Source organism: Acipenser ruthenus, chromosome 35, assembly GCF_902713425.1.
Source record: "Acipenser ruthenus chromosome 35, fAciRut3.2 maternal haplotype, whole genome shotgun sequence".
NCBI lineage: Eukaryota > Metazoa > Chordata > Actinopteri > Acipenseriformes > Acipenseridae > Acipenser > Acipenser ruthenus.
The window spans coordinates 9,239,939-9,255,637 of NC_081223.1; positions in this window are offsets into that span (position 1 = coordinate 9,239,939).

A 15,699-nucleotide genomic window follows, 5' to 3' on the forward strand; every position below is an offset into this window, starting at 1 on the left:
GACACTATTTGGCCAAATACTGCCAGATGATTCAATTTGGATAACACCTGTTGATTGTTTACAAATCATGCACAAAGGCACATTCTCTGTCCACAACATCGCATTTAATTTAGAATTTACTGACTTCCCTTGATGAAAACGAATCCACGTCTGAGAGGTTACTAGACATCCCCTGCTTTTGACCAGCACTGAGGACAACTGTTTTTTAGTGTGAATCGAGAGTTTCTATAGGTTGTGAATGCAATAGCAGTGACGGTCAGTGTTCATATGGTCTTAGTAATTAATGCAGAGAGAGTTTGTGATTATTGACAGGCAGGTCCAGCAGTCACTGCTTCAGGAACACAGTCTGTAATTAGATGTCAGTTCCCAGAGCGGCTGCCAGGGGTCATCAGGTAAGCAGGCTTATTGTCACAGCACTATTTTTAAACCTGCCATGGAATCCAATGGAAAAGAATCTGAAGAAAGTGATCTAAAGCAAGATTCCCTTCATTAGGTCTTTTTATAGTGATCGAGCTTAAAGAGTTTCAGACTCGGGGCTTCAGATGGTATTGACTTGCCTCTCAGCATCATCACTGAGTTTTCTTGTGTTTTGTGTTGAAGACTGATTGTCTTCTTTGTGTTAATTTGGTTTAGGCAATGACTAATGACTGCTTCCTAATGCAATTTGTCAAGGCACCGACTAGAGGGGAGGCATGCCTTGATTTATTCTTTTTAAATAACAAAGACAGAATAACTAAATCAGAGGTCAGAGAGCCATTGACAAACTCAGACCACAACATGGTCTCTTTTGAAGTGTTATTTAAAACCCAAAAAGTAATGACTAAAGCTAAGGTTTACAATTTTAGAAAAGCAAACTATGTCAGCTTCAACAACATTACTGGGGAGTTGGTTCCACACCCTCACAATTCTCTGTGTAAAAAAGTGCCTCCTATTTTCTGTTCTGAATGCCCCTTTATCTAATCTCCATTTGTGACCCCTGGTCCTTGTTTCTTTTTTCAGGTAAAAAAAAAAGATATATTACCATGTCCTCTTGTTCCCCAAGTGATGATGTCATTATATTAATAACTCTGGATTATTATTAGTTTATTTAGCAGACGCCTTTATCCAAGGCGACTTACAGAGACTAGGGTGTGTGAACTATGCATCAGCTGCAGAGTCACTTACAACTACATCTCACCCGAAAGACGGAGCACAAGGAGGTTAAGAGACTTGGTCAGTGGTGGGATTTGAACCGGGGATCTCCTGGTTATAAGCCCTTTTCTTTAACCACTGGACCACACAGTTTCCTATAATACAGTGTGGTGCAATATGAACAGTGACCTCTGTATTTTCAATACACGGCGCGTTGCAAATACTAGTATCTTAGTATTTCAAGTCATTTCATTATTTTGTATCACAAGTCATTTCATTATTTTGCAGTACACGTCATTTCATTCTTAGATTATAAAAAAAAAATATGCAATTGCAACCACTTGAAATGCAAACTGTTTCCTAATTGAACATTCGCTAATGTATATTTTATTGACTTGTAATTTATAACGTTTAATGAGATATAAGAGCCGCGTTAGTAAATACATTCTTAAAAACCGCTCCGATGCGGCACAAACTCTCCCGCGCGAACGTCTGCTAATGGGCTGTCCCTCCCGCGTGCGAGAGCAGCTGCAGCGCTGTCACGATGCAGCTCTCGATATCATTCATATTTAATATTTAATAAGCTGCAGAATGGATAGCGAGACAGGTAACACATGACAATATGGATAATCCGATAATATTTATGGGACATGAGGTTACGCTATTTGTGTTTTAGTATGGTTGAAGAGCTGTTGTCACTTGTTTGTAAAGGTGTAGCTACAACGGAAACTCAAAGGCTATAGCGATGACAGCTGTAATACTATTTAATGTAACTGCAGTAGCAGTAGTAGTAGAAGCAGACTTCATCGTCGTAATAGTACGTTAATATAACAGTCATAACCATAATCATAATGATAACGATGATGTAAGTGGACTGCATTCAGTCCTGTCGTGTGGGTATGAAATACGAACCGTCCCGGATTCAGACCCGGATTCTAACGCGACCCAGAACCTTAACACCCCCTTTTCTGTACGAATACACAGTTTCTCCCGTTAGATGTCTCTAAACGTAATGCCAATACGATATGCATATTTATCTTTCTTCAGGCGTGATGTCAATCTGTAAAAACCTTTCCAAACGAACCCGGGCCAGTCTATAGGGTTCATATCCACCAACTTTAGGCGAGCAAAATGTGAACAATATACTCACACTGACAGAGTTTAAAATACATCTGGTTTCGTGGTGTGATTATCTACCGGTCGCGGTTGCGCTGCTCTACACGTCTGTGTAATTACAGGCTCGGTGCGCCTTATTTTTTGATTGATGGTCGGCACTTCAATTAAACTAAAATGCATTTTGACAAACCGAGCTCGCCAGTAAATACCTACCGGTCGTTAAGTAACTGAATGAACGAGAAATCCGCTAATAATAATACAAAAAAATAGCCAAACGCTACCAGAGCCGAGCTGATACAGACGCCACTGCCTGCTACAGCCTTGACATACACTAACAAAATCAAAAATCATTAACACAAATTTGTGCTCCAGTAATGAATACACAAAGTTTACACGGTTCAAGTGGAATACGGATATGTTACATTTTCAGATCGATCGATAGATAGATAGATAGTTATTTTATCAATCGCAAATTGAATAACTGCAGGATTACACAGTAGGTCTCGAACTCGTGTGCTTGTGTGTTGTTCAATCAGAAATGTGCAATGTGGCTTAGTGGTTAGAGGTTTGCTTTTTTATCCCAGTTCCACGGGCCGACCATTAGCGCTGTCTCTTTAACTTTGGAGTTTAAACGTGCAATGCATATGCGGTTTGAAAAAAGCAATTACCGTGCGTTTAGAAAAATATAGAGCTTTGTGTGAATTGTGTGAATATGCAGCAAAGATCGCAAGTGACGTTGAATGAACTCGATCAAACTGAACCCTCATACGATACAGCCTGGTCTGTACAGAAACAGGGGGTATTCTGGGATTGCAGGGGTGATCCTCGAATAACAACGACGCAATTCAGGGTGCTTCCCAGGTGCTGTTAAATAACCCAAACAACCCAAGGGTGGTTTATCAGGAAGTGTGCGCCTCTGCTGCTGAAACTACCCGAGAGGGATGTGAACAAAGCGCATTGTCAACAAGGCATGCATGATGTTAAACTATTATTATTATTATTATTATTATTATTATTATTATTATTATTATTATTATTATTATTATTATTATTTATTTCTTAGCAGACGCCCTTATCCATGGTGACTTACAATTGTTACAAGATATCACATTATTTTTTACATACAATTACCCATTTATACAGTTGGGTTTTTTACTGGAGCAATCTAGGTAAAGTACTTTGCTCAAGGGTACAGCAGCAGTGACCCCCATCGGGGATTGAACCCACGACCCCCCGGTCAAGAGTCAAGAGCCCTGGGATTGCATTGCATAGCAGTTTGATCCATTCCTGGCTTTGCCTAATAAGACACACCTAAGCTTGTTACCTGATCACACTCTGGCTAATCAAGCTCCTCGTAAAACCTGGACAGATGTATTGCCCAAAACAGGTGGAACTTTAGCTTCAAATGAAATAATAAATATTCATAGTAATAAAACGTACCTACCTTGTTGTCTTTCCTTTCTGGAGGGCAATATGAAATACAGTATTACCGCAAACTCAGGTTGATGAACATCGTATTGCGTTCTGTTTCCCAGAAAGAAGTGAACAAAACCAGCATGAAAGTCACGTTTTGTTAAAGTCAATGCGGCTTCAGAGCCGACATCAATCACTCCCTCCTCACTGGAGAACCGGACCGGACCAACAGAACCTTATCATTCCACTAGCGGGACGCTTCGACAGCACGGTCTGTGGAACTGCGGTGTTCTTCAGAGTTCGACAAGCATGCGGGCGTCTGTAGCAAACGCGTCACTAACAGATCTGTTTTAGTACAGAAGCAAAGTGAGCACTTGCGCATCTGTGTGTCTTTCCAATGACAGTAGTGCTGTTTATTTATTCCCTCGGTATCAAATGGGGGAACGCCGCTGCTCCAAAATACACCGGCCGGCTGTTAGAAGTCCACAGGCCAGAGGTCGAGTAGCTCGCTGCTGTAACGCAAAGCCCTGCACTTATTTTTCCTCGGGTACCTGGCAGTTGCAGTATTTAAAATATATTCAGCAGCACGCCAGCGTTATTCGCCTGCTCTTAACCGCAGTGTGTTTCCATTGGTGTTCGCGGAATGATAACCCTGAGCTCATGTGTGCATGTATTAATATCGCGGAGCTGCTGCACTTGTGGAGGCTGGGGAGCTGTCCAGAAGCGAAGGTGCTGAAGTTTAGATGTTAAACAGTAGGCGATGTGAATGCATCTCCTGCTCCTGGTATTGCAGTCTGCTGCGGTACCAAAAGTGACAATGTTAGAACATAAGAACATAAGAAAGTTTACAAACGAGAGGAGGCCATTCAGCCCATCTTGCTCGTTTGGTTGTTAGTAGCTTATTGATCCAAGAATCTCATCAAGCAGCTTCTTGAAGGATCCCAGGGTGTCAGCTTCAACAACATTACTGGGGAGTTGGTTCCAGACCCTCACAATTCTCTGTGTAAAAAAGTGCCTCCTATTTTCTGTTCTGAATGCCCCTTTATCTAATCTCCATTTGTGACCCCTTGTCCTTGTTTTTTTTTTCAGGTCAAAGAAATCCCCTGGGTCGACATTGTCTATACCTTTTAGGATTTTGAATGTTTGAATCGGATCGCCGCGTAGTCTTCTTTGTTTAAGACTGAATACATTCAGTTCTTTTAGCCTGTCTGCATACGACATGCCTTTTAAAACTGGGATAATTCTGGTTGCTCTTCTTTGCACTCTTTCTAGAGCAGCAATATCCTTTTTGTAACGAGGTGACCAGAACTGAACACAATATTCTAGGTGAGGTCGTACTAATGCATTGTAGAGTTTTAACATTACTTCCCTTGATTTAAATTCAACACTTCTCACAATATATCCGAGCATCTTGTTAGCTTTTTTTATAGCTTCCCCACATTGTCTAGATGAAGACATTTCTGAGTCAACATAAACTCCTAGGTCTTTTTCATAGTTCCCTTCTTCAATTTCACTATCTCCCATATGATATTTATAATGCACATTTTTATTGCCCGCATGCAATACTTTACACTTTTCTCTATTAAATTTAATTTGCCATGTGCCCAATTCTGAATGCTGTCTAGATCATTTTGAATGACCTTTGCTGCTTCAACAGTGTTTGCCACTCCTCCTATCATTATCATTATATATATATATATATATATATATATATATATATATATATATATATATATATATATATATATACAGCCTGTTGTCGAGGACTTATGAATATACATCACAATCCCCCTGCGTGCATCACCATACAAACAGAATTCCATATTGTCTTTAAGATGTAATGTCAAGAGGTAGTATGCCTTCGTGAACTGCATACCTTCACGCTTATTTAAAATCATGTTGTTGAAGCTTTGTAATGTTGTTGAAGATAAGTAATGTTGTTGAAGCTGACACCCTGGGATCCTTCAATAAGCTGCTTGATGAGATTCTGGAATCAATAAGCTATTATTATTATTATTATTATTATTATTATTATTATTATTATTATTATTATTATTATTTATTTCTTAGCAGACGCCCTTATCCAGGGCGACTTACAATCGTAAGCAAATGCATTTCAAGTATTACAGTACAAGTAATAATACAACCAAATGAGCAAGATGAGCCGAATGACCTCCTCTCGTTTGTAAACTTTCTTATGTTCTTATGCTCTAATTGTACTAAATATTGATTAAATACCAGGTTTATTTGTTTATTTATTTATAAAGTTCCTGTTTGCCTTCTGTTTATAATTATGTAGACTGAGCAACAGAAAAATGCATTCTATCAGTACATAAGAACATAAGAAAGGTTACATTACAAACGAGAGGAGGACATTCAGCCCATCTTGCGCGTTTGGTTGTTAGAAGCTTATATCCCAGAATCTCATCAAGCAGCTTCTTGAAGGATCCCAGGGTGTCAGCTTCAACAACATTACTGGGGAGTTGGTTCCAGACCCTCAATAGATTCAATTTGTTGGCCTTTTTTATAGCTTCCCCACATTCCCTAGATGCAGACATTTCTGAGTCAACATAAACCCCTAGGTCTTTTTCATAATTCCTTTTTCAATTTCAGTATCTCCCATATGATATTTATAATGCACATTTTTATTGCCTGCCTACAGTACCTTACACTTTTCTCTGTTAAATGTAATTTGCGATGTGTCTGCCCAGTTCTGAATGCTGTCTAGATCATTTTGAATGACCTTTGCTGCTGCAACAGTGTTTGCCACTCTTCCTGTTTTTGTGTCGTCTGCAAATTTAACAAGTTTGCTTACTATACCAGAATCTAAATCATTAATGTAGATTAGGAATAGCAGAGGACCTAATACTGATCCCTGTGGTACTCCACTGGTTACCTCGCTCCATTTTGAGGTTTCTCCTCTAATCAGTACTTTCTGTTTTCTACATGTTAACCACTCCCTAATCCATGTGCATGCATTTCCTTGACTCCCTACTGCGTTCAGTTTGAAAATTAATCTTTTAGCTGGACTTTGTCAAAAGCTTTCTGGAAATCTAAATAAACCATGTTAATGCTTTGCAATTATCCATTGTCGATGTTGCATCCTCAAAAAAATCAAGCAGTTTGGTTAGACACGATCTCCCTTTCCTAAATCCATGCTGACTGTTTCCCACGCATTTGAAACTTCTATTCCTTGTTTAAATCATGTGTGCACACATGATCACGTGATAACCGCACAGTACTTGAAAGGTAAACATATATATATATATATATATATATATATATATATATATATATATATATATATATATATATATATATATATATGATTGGAGTTACTGGATTGTACAGGCTGTCGAGTCTAGGCTACAAGTTTAGTTCAAAATCAAGGCAGTTATCGTGTTCAAAGACGGACGCAAAATGACAGCGTCAAGTGAATTTCATGAGAATTTTTGCCTCTTGACTTGGGTTTCCTTTTCCCAATTTCTAAATGTGTTTTATTCTGGTTTTCATAGTATTTGTTATTCCATGTTTGCAATTATTGCTAAGGAGTTTCAGTATATATTTGTAGTGCTGGCAAACATAAAGACAGTTGTATTATACTTTTCATTACATCGGGTAACTTATGCCGCATTTTCTTTTGTTTTCTTAACTAGGCAATGAGTAAAGTCTGGACTATGCAGGAAGCCCATTACGTATTTGATTAACAACTCCTGCGCGCATGTGTTTCAGCCTTTATAATCCCTGCAGACAGGGCGAGACTGCCCCCTGAGGAGGAAGCACTTTTGGAATTTGTTACGATTCTGATCTAAGTACAAAGAAATCTATGTGGTTCTGGTGAGAAGCTAGAGTTCCGGTATCTTTGGTCACTGCTTAGAATGAACCGCTGTGCACAGAAGGCACAGCTAAAGTCTGCTTTATTCATCTGTGGTATACGCATGGAGTTGGATTCTGGCCAGATCCATTTGTTAACTATTTATTGTAGATTGTAACGAGCTCTATGCCTCCTTCTCTGGGCGTTTTTTTTGTTTTGTTTTGTTATAAACTGAGATTGCTGGCATTTTTAATATATGTTTTATTATTTTAGCCTGATTTAAACTTTTAGTTAGAAGATTCGTAGGATAAATCAATAAAAAAAAAGATCAAAGGGCAACGTCACAGAAATGTTTGAATTAACTGTTGGTACAAATATATGTGTGTGTGTGTGTGTGTATATATATATATAATGATTGGGGAGCTGCGCACTCAACGCTTTGTTCAAATGTATCTGTTTTAAATGGGGGCAGTGCATTGTAAATATTCACTTTATATAATTTTATTTTTAGTGATCACCTCCAGGTAAATTTATAAAGCTCACAAGTTTAAAGTACCCCATTAAAAACCCTGTCACATATATCTACATTCTAATTTATTAATACCTGTAAATGTATATATTGATTTAATGTATTTATAGGTCTAGATATGGTATTAACAAACAACGAAGCAAGGATACACAACGTACAGGTAATAGAGCCATTGGGAATAAGCAACCATAATATGATAGTTTATGGCAAATAAATCAGGGGCAGCATATAAATCAAAGACAATATGATTTCAGGAGAGCAGATTACAAAGAACTGCAACAGGAGCTTCTACACATAGACTGGGACAGAATACTAATAGACAATGAAGCTGAAAACAATTGGATTAAATTCAGGGATACAATGTTAGCAATGTGGGATACATTCATCCCAAAAACGTGAAAAAGTAAACTTAAGAAAAATAAAACATGACAAGAAAAGAAAATTATATCTTTCTGTTCAATCAAAGGAAGCAGCCTCACCAATAGAATACAGAAAGGCCTGTAGAGACCTTAAAACACAGACTAGGAGAGTGAAAAGGGAACTAGAGAGACAAGTAGCAGCATAGTAAACCTAATCCAAAAGGGGTTTTCAATATGTTAATGCTAAAAGGAAACTGATAGAGGAAGTCAGTAGTTTACATGACAGCAGTGGTAATTTAGTGACTAAAGACCAAATCGCAAATGTACTTAATCAATATTTTGTACAAGTATTTACAAAGGAGGATTTATACAATATACCAAAGTTAACAGAGAGTACACAAATATCATTACCAGAGTTTGTTATAGAAGAGCATGAAGTACTAAGGGAGTTAGCAGCACTTCAAATAAGATCCACAGGGCCTGATGGAATCTGTCCAGGAGTCCTCAGGGAAATTAGAGAACAGATTTTTAAACCTATATGTTATATATTCAATAAATCTATAAATAAAGGAGCCATCCCACTGGACTGGAAAATTGGCAATGTTGTTCCTATATTTTAAAAGGGAGATAAATCTGCCACTGTGAACTACAGACCTATAAGTGTAACATCAATTATATGTATAATCATGGAAACTATAATAAGGACCAAAATGGAGGAATATTTATATAGTAACAGCATTATAGGAGACAGACAGCATGGCTTTAGGAAGGGTAGATCTTGTTTAACTAATTTACTAGATTTCTTTCAGGAGGAGACGACTAGAGTGGACAAGGATAGTGCGTATGACATCATCTACTTAGATTTTCAAAAAGCATTTGACAAAGTACCGCAGGAAAGGCTATATCTAAAGATTAAATCAGTAGGAATAAATGGTAAAGTAGCAGCATGGATTCATAACTGGGAGTTATAATTAGAGGCCAGGCATCAAACTGGAGTAACGGAACAAGTGGGGTACCACAGGGACCAGTATTGGGACCGTTGCTATTCTTAATCTATATAAATGATAAACTATGCAAATTTACAGATGACACAAAACTGGGAGCGGTAGCCAACTCCCAATCAGCAACTTTAATAATACAAAGAGATTAAAACAAGATTTAAGCTTGTGCTGACACATGGCAGGTGAAATGTAATGTGAATAAATGCAAAGTCTTGCACATGGGGTGCAAAAACATTACAGGCAAGTACAGCATGAATAGTAATGAAATAGAGGCTGTGTATGAAAAGGACTTGGGGGTAGTAGTGGATGAAACTCTTAAGCCAACTAGACAGTGTGGAGAAGCTATAAAAAAGGCAAATAGAATTATATAGTCAAATAGGTTATATAGTCAAGACAGCTGAATTCAAATCTAGAGAAGTTATATTAATTATACAATGCACTGGTACGACCACACCTGGAATACTGTGTGCAGTTCTAGACCCCATGTCATAAGAAAGACATTGAGGCATTGGAGAGAGTACAGAGGAGAGCAACACGATTAATTCCAGGATTGAAGGGCATGTCATATGAAGGGTGGAAGCTGAAGAAGGGGATATTCAGAACAGAGGGGAGAAGGAGCTTTTTCACAGAAAGAGCAGTGAACCATTGGCACCAAAGCGAGCAAGCATGGGTGGGCCAAAATGGCCTTTTCTCGTTCTGGAATGTCTTATATGTTCTTATATATTTTTTTTAAAATACATAATAACTGTTATCCCGTGTGATTGCTATTGTGCAATTTAAAGATAAAAAATGCAATAAAAATAATTATAAAAAGTTTATAATGGCCTCAACAGAAATCCTCCAATTCTTTCAACATTAAAACCATTGCCATTCTGGTGCAATACAGAAGCAATACCAGGTGTGTTCAATGTGTTTCTTACATACACTAGGGGCTGCGGTGTTGCAGGGGGACAGGCTGCCCCAGAATGAATTTAGACATAATTCTGAGAGCTCAGCTGAGGGCACTGGGCTGCTTTAGACTTCCGAGTCCCCAGGATGTGCGACTGAAACAAAAAATGATACACAAAGTGAATCTGAACTAGAAGAAACAGAAGAATACATTAGTTAAGAGAACTCTTTCATTCCCATGCTTTAGTTAGAAAGAGTAATGTCTTTTATTAGGGCAGTGTGTGTTAACAAAGATCAGTTCAAAGTATGAAAGGAGAAGGTTAACCATAACTATTACTCTAAGCACAGAAACTAGGAGAACAGAAACTAGGAGCAGCGGACACTCTTCTAAGTTGATCTCTGCTTAATTTCCAACAGATTGTAGGAGACCCTTCTTCACACAGAGAGTGGTGAGGGGATGGAATGGGTTACCTAGTCATGTTGTCGATGCTGAATCACTCAGGGTCAATTGCAACAAACTAAAAGGAGTGTACTACCTGGGGATGATCCCGTGGTTAGTACCAATTGCAACAAACTAAGCAGCTCAAGATAGTCCCCAGCTGCATATTAAAATTTGTCTCAATTGCAACGAACCCAAAGTAACTGCTGTTGCCCTTGTAGGGAAAAATGACAGACAAATTGATTTTTGGTCAAAAACACTTTATATGAAAGAAAGGCATATTTCCAATACAATCATATAAACACTGTTTACAGTCCACTTCAACTACAAGTCTCCATCTGACTCAATGTATATGTTTGTATTAGAACACAGATATAAGAACATAAGAAAGGTTACAAACGAGAGGAGGCCAGACCAGCTACAGACCAGAGTGCAATTCTCATTGTTGCACTTATTTTAGCTTTGTATATGAGATATAAAATTGTGAAATAAATTAAAAACATCACATTCTTATGCAGAAAGCCATTTTAATTGTAAAGCAAGCACACAAACACACCCCTCATGATCTCTACACCCTCTAGAGCAGTGCTTCCCAACCTTGGTCCTGGAGGACCACCTACCCTGCTGGGTTTTGTGCCAACAAGCTCTCAATTACTTAAGTGAACCCTTCATTTAAGTAATAATTTGTTTAAATTGGACTTTTTAAATCATGTAACTTATACAAAGTTGGAGAATTCAAGTACCTTATACAATTTTATGCTTAAATTGGATCCCCAACTGTTCAAAATAATTAAAAGGCTCTGATTAGGCAAATTATTAGTTCAATTAAGTAATTGCAAGCTCGGTTGGAACAAAAACCAGCAGGGTAGGGGGTCCTCCAGGACCAGGGTTGGGAACCACTGCTCTAGAAGATACTAAAACACAATATGAAGTTAGTGTAGCAATTTCTGTAGAATAAAGGCTTGTGGTATCCTATTAACTGGAACAAATATGCACTTCTGTGAAACTGAACTATTCATAACCAAAAATTAACGTGTGTCAAAACATTTGCAACAAAACCAGTTTCATCCTTATTCAACTTAATGTAGGCCTAAAATAATAATAATAATAATAATAATAATAATAATAATAATAATAATAATAATAATAATAATAATAATAATTCCAGTACAACATTCCAGCCTTCAATCTGCTCACAAGTGTATTCTGTGCAGTTGTGCGCTGCAGAATTGTGTGGAATCCTTTCAGCCATCCTCCAGTTTCAATAAAATCTTTTATATACTCTCTGAAATAAATGTTTTGCTCCATTGCATAATTTTGCACATGACTACTGATCAAGATTACCTTCGTGTGGATGTACTGAGAAATTAAGCTTTTACAGGATATACCTGAAACATGTAATTAGCATGTCTGATTCGATTGTATAGTCTCCATGCATGTGTTTTGTGTGTGAATTAAATAATGAGGATGAACACAGGTTTTGTTTCTCCTCTAATGCAGCTTCATTCATTGTGCTGGTGTTTTAGGAAAATGAGATTACACATGTGAATTTGGTTTAAGAAAATGGGAAGATATTATTTATGCAATTCAGTTCCTGTTTGGCAGCGCACTACAATAAAGAGCTGAACCCTGAGCTCCGTGCTAACTCTGGGGATCAGCTCGTCCCCATATTTCTTAGCTACAATTGGTACTAAGATAGTACACAGCTGGGGATGATCCTGAGATAGCAGCTTAGTTGCTGTATGATCCTTTTTTTCAGATTCTTTTTTATAGGATATACACTCGAGTCTCAAGGAAGACATAACGTTCGTTTTTGCCCATTCTCTTGTACAATAAGATTACATGGAGAGCTGTAATGGTGTAATAAGCAGCCGTGCTGCATAGTGTGGATCTGCTTGTGAATGGTGAAGGTTACCTCTAGTTCAGCGACTCAGCAGAAACCCGCGGGCACATCATGTCTCATACAGTCTAATTGTATTACCTCAGGGACCTGAGGTAATTGACACAGCAATGGTGCACTAATACAGGTGTAAGACATGCAGAGACTGAGGCATTTTCTACCCACGTTCACCCCCACTGCTATTCTAAATCTGTGCTAAAACATTTCACATGCACAAAAACGGTCAAGTTAGCATTAAGTTCCCAGCCTTATAAAGATGTGATATCTACAAAAGGGGCCGAGTTATATACAAAGAAGGATCGGTCCTGTAAAGATGTGATCGTGTAAAAGTGGCTGTTTAACCCGTTAACTCCCACATTAATATTTATTTGAAAAAAAATCACAATCTGTGTTTATGTAAATTGATGCGTTACATTTAGACTTAACTTTTGCTTAACTTTAACACAATTAAAGGTATCATGACAATATAATTAAAGAGGACATTTCAATAACAGGTCGATGGAGGTTTAAAATGCTCCAGAAATTCCAAAGCAGCCTGTGTTGAAAACAAGCTCCCAGCATGCAGCTCGAGTACCGCTGCCTGGAGGCAGGAACTCACCGCTGACCTGCAGGGACCCCAATGGGGAGATCCATCCGTTTCAGGACCTGTCTGCTGATTTGAGTTTAATATATCCAGCAGATTTCAGTGTGTAGAGACAATTCTTTTGGGCTTTGAGTTTCTTTATTTTCAAGTGATGTAGTTTGTTTTATTTTTTGTACAAGTCTGTTTTAGCGCAGGTTTTTAGTGCTGGGGATTACTGAAGAGCTTGTCCAATGTCTTACTAGGCCTGAGTGGAAACTACAATCTGGCTTCTCTTCCAAGCTGTTTCTGAATGTAGTATAACAGGCTGGGCGTTGCAGTGGTCTCTGTCTGCATGCAGTGAAGATATTGTATTGCAATATTCTTCAGTTGTGACACAGCGCCATCTGGTGAAAATCTGTAAGGATTGCAAAACCATATATATTATTATTATTATTATTTATTTCTTAGCAGACGCCCTTATCCAGGGCGACTTACAATCGCAAGCAAATACAAATACATTCAAGTGTTACAATATAAGTCATACAATAAGAACAAGAAATACAATAATTCTCAAGTGTGACAAACCACAATTCAATAATACAGCAGATAATAGTGAAAGTTACATCAGGATATGATTAAATAGTGATAGTTACATCAGGATATGATTAAGTACAAAATACTACAGATTAAACACTTGGCAGATTACAATATTCTGAGGTACACGATTAAATGCAGTAAAATAGGGGGCAGATAAGAGCAAAATAAAGCATATTTAAATGAAGGGTGATAGTGTCCCAGGATACAACAGAGGAGTTCTACAGGTGCTGTTTGAAGAGGTGAGTCTTAAGGAGGCGCCGGAATGTGGTCAGGGACTGGGCAGTCCTGACATCTGTAGGAAGGTCGTTCCACCACTGCGGAGCAAGGGTGGAGAAGGAGCGGGCTCGGGAGGCAGGGGAGCGTAGCGGAGGTAGAGCCAGTCTTCTAGTGCAGGCGGAGCGGAGAGGTCGAGTGGGGGTGTAGGGAGAGATGAGGGTCTGGAGGTATCTGGGTGCAGTCTGATCAAGGCATCTGTAGGCTAGTACAAGAGTCTTGAACTGGATGCGAGCGGTGATCGGGAGCCAGTGGAGCGAGCGGAGTAGTGGAGTAGTGTGGGCGAAGCGAGGTAGAGAGAACACCAGGCGAGCAGCAGAGTTCTGGATGAGCTGGAGCGGACGGGTGGCGGACGCAGGGAGGCCAGCCAGGAGGGAGTTGCAGTAGTCTAGGCGGGAGAGTACCAGGGCCTGGACCAGGAGCTGGGTAGCATAGTTGGTGATTATATATATATATATATATATATATATATATATATATATATATATATATATATATATATATATATACAGTACCTTGCAAAAGTATTCAGACCCCTGACCAATTCTCTCATATTACTGAATTACAAATGGTACTTTGAAATTTCGTTCTGTTTGATATTTTATTTTAAAACACTGAAACTCAAAATCAATTATTGTAAGGTGACATTGGTTTTATGTTGGGAAATATTTTTAAGAAAAATAAAAAACTGAAATATCTTGCTTGCATAAGTATTCAACCCCCACACATTAATATTTGGTAGAGCCACCTTTCACTGCATTAACAGCTTTAAGTCTTTTGGGGTAAGTATGTACCAGCTTTGCACACAGTGTTGGACTGATTTTGGCCCATTCTTCTTGGCAGATTTGCTCCAGGTTGTTCAGGTTGGTTGGACGACGCTTGTGGACCGCAATTTTCAAATAGTGCCACAGATTCTCAATGGGATTGAGATCAGGACTTTGACTGGGCCACTGTAGGACATTCACCTTTTTGTAAAATAAAATATCAAACAGAACGAAATTTCAAAGTACCATTTGTAATTCAGTAATATGAGAGAATTGGTCAGGGGTCTGAATACTTTTGCAAGGCACTGTATATACATTTCTGAGCAGTAAAACAGTTTTCTTAATAGCACGGCAATATCTAACAATGTACTTTTTATTTTAACCTCTATCCAAAAAAAAAAAAGAGTCATTTTGATTATGCTCCTATTAAGACAGTGCTGAGTTGTGTGACTGTGTGCTGGTAATGTTTGCTGATTCTCTTAATGCCAGTAGAATTATAGTGTAATTTCTTCATTTCAGAGGCAGTTGTGTCCTTCAAAAATATCCCTTCTGCACCCCGCCATAAAAGACCCTAGAGCAGGGGTGGTGAACCCTGGTCCTGGAGAGCCACAATCATGCAGGGTTTATCGGTAACCCTTAATCATCCATTTCTGGAGAATGCAAATTGTTGATCAAATTAGCAAGTTAATGTGTTCAATTAAATCAGGAGTGGTCAGCTCTGGTCCAGGAGAGCTGCAGGGTGTTGAGGTTTTTGTTCCAAGTTATCTCTAAATTATTAATTGAACAAATTACTACTTAAATTGAAAAAAATACTGCTTAACTAATCAAAATGAAATTGTTCTTTAGAAAGTGATGATTAAGGGTTGCCTATAAAACCTGCTGGACTGTGGCTCTCCAGGACCAGGGTTCACCA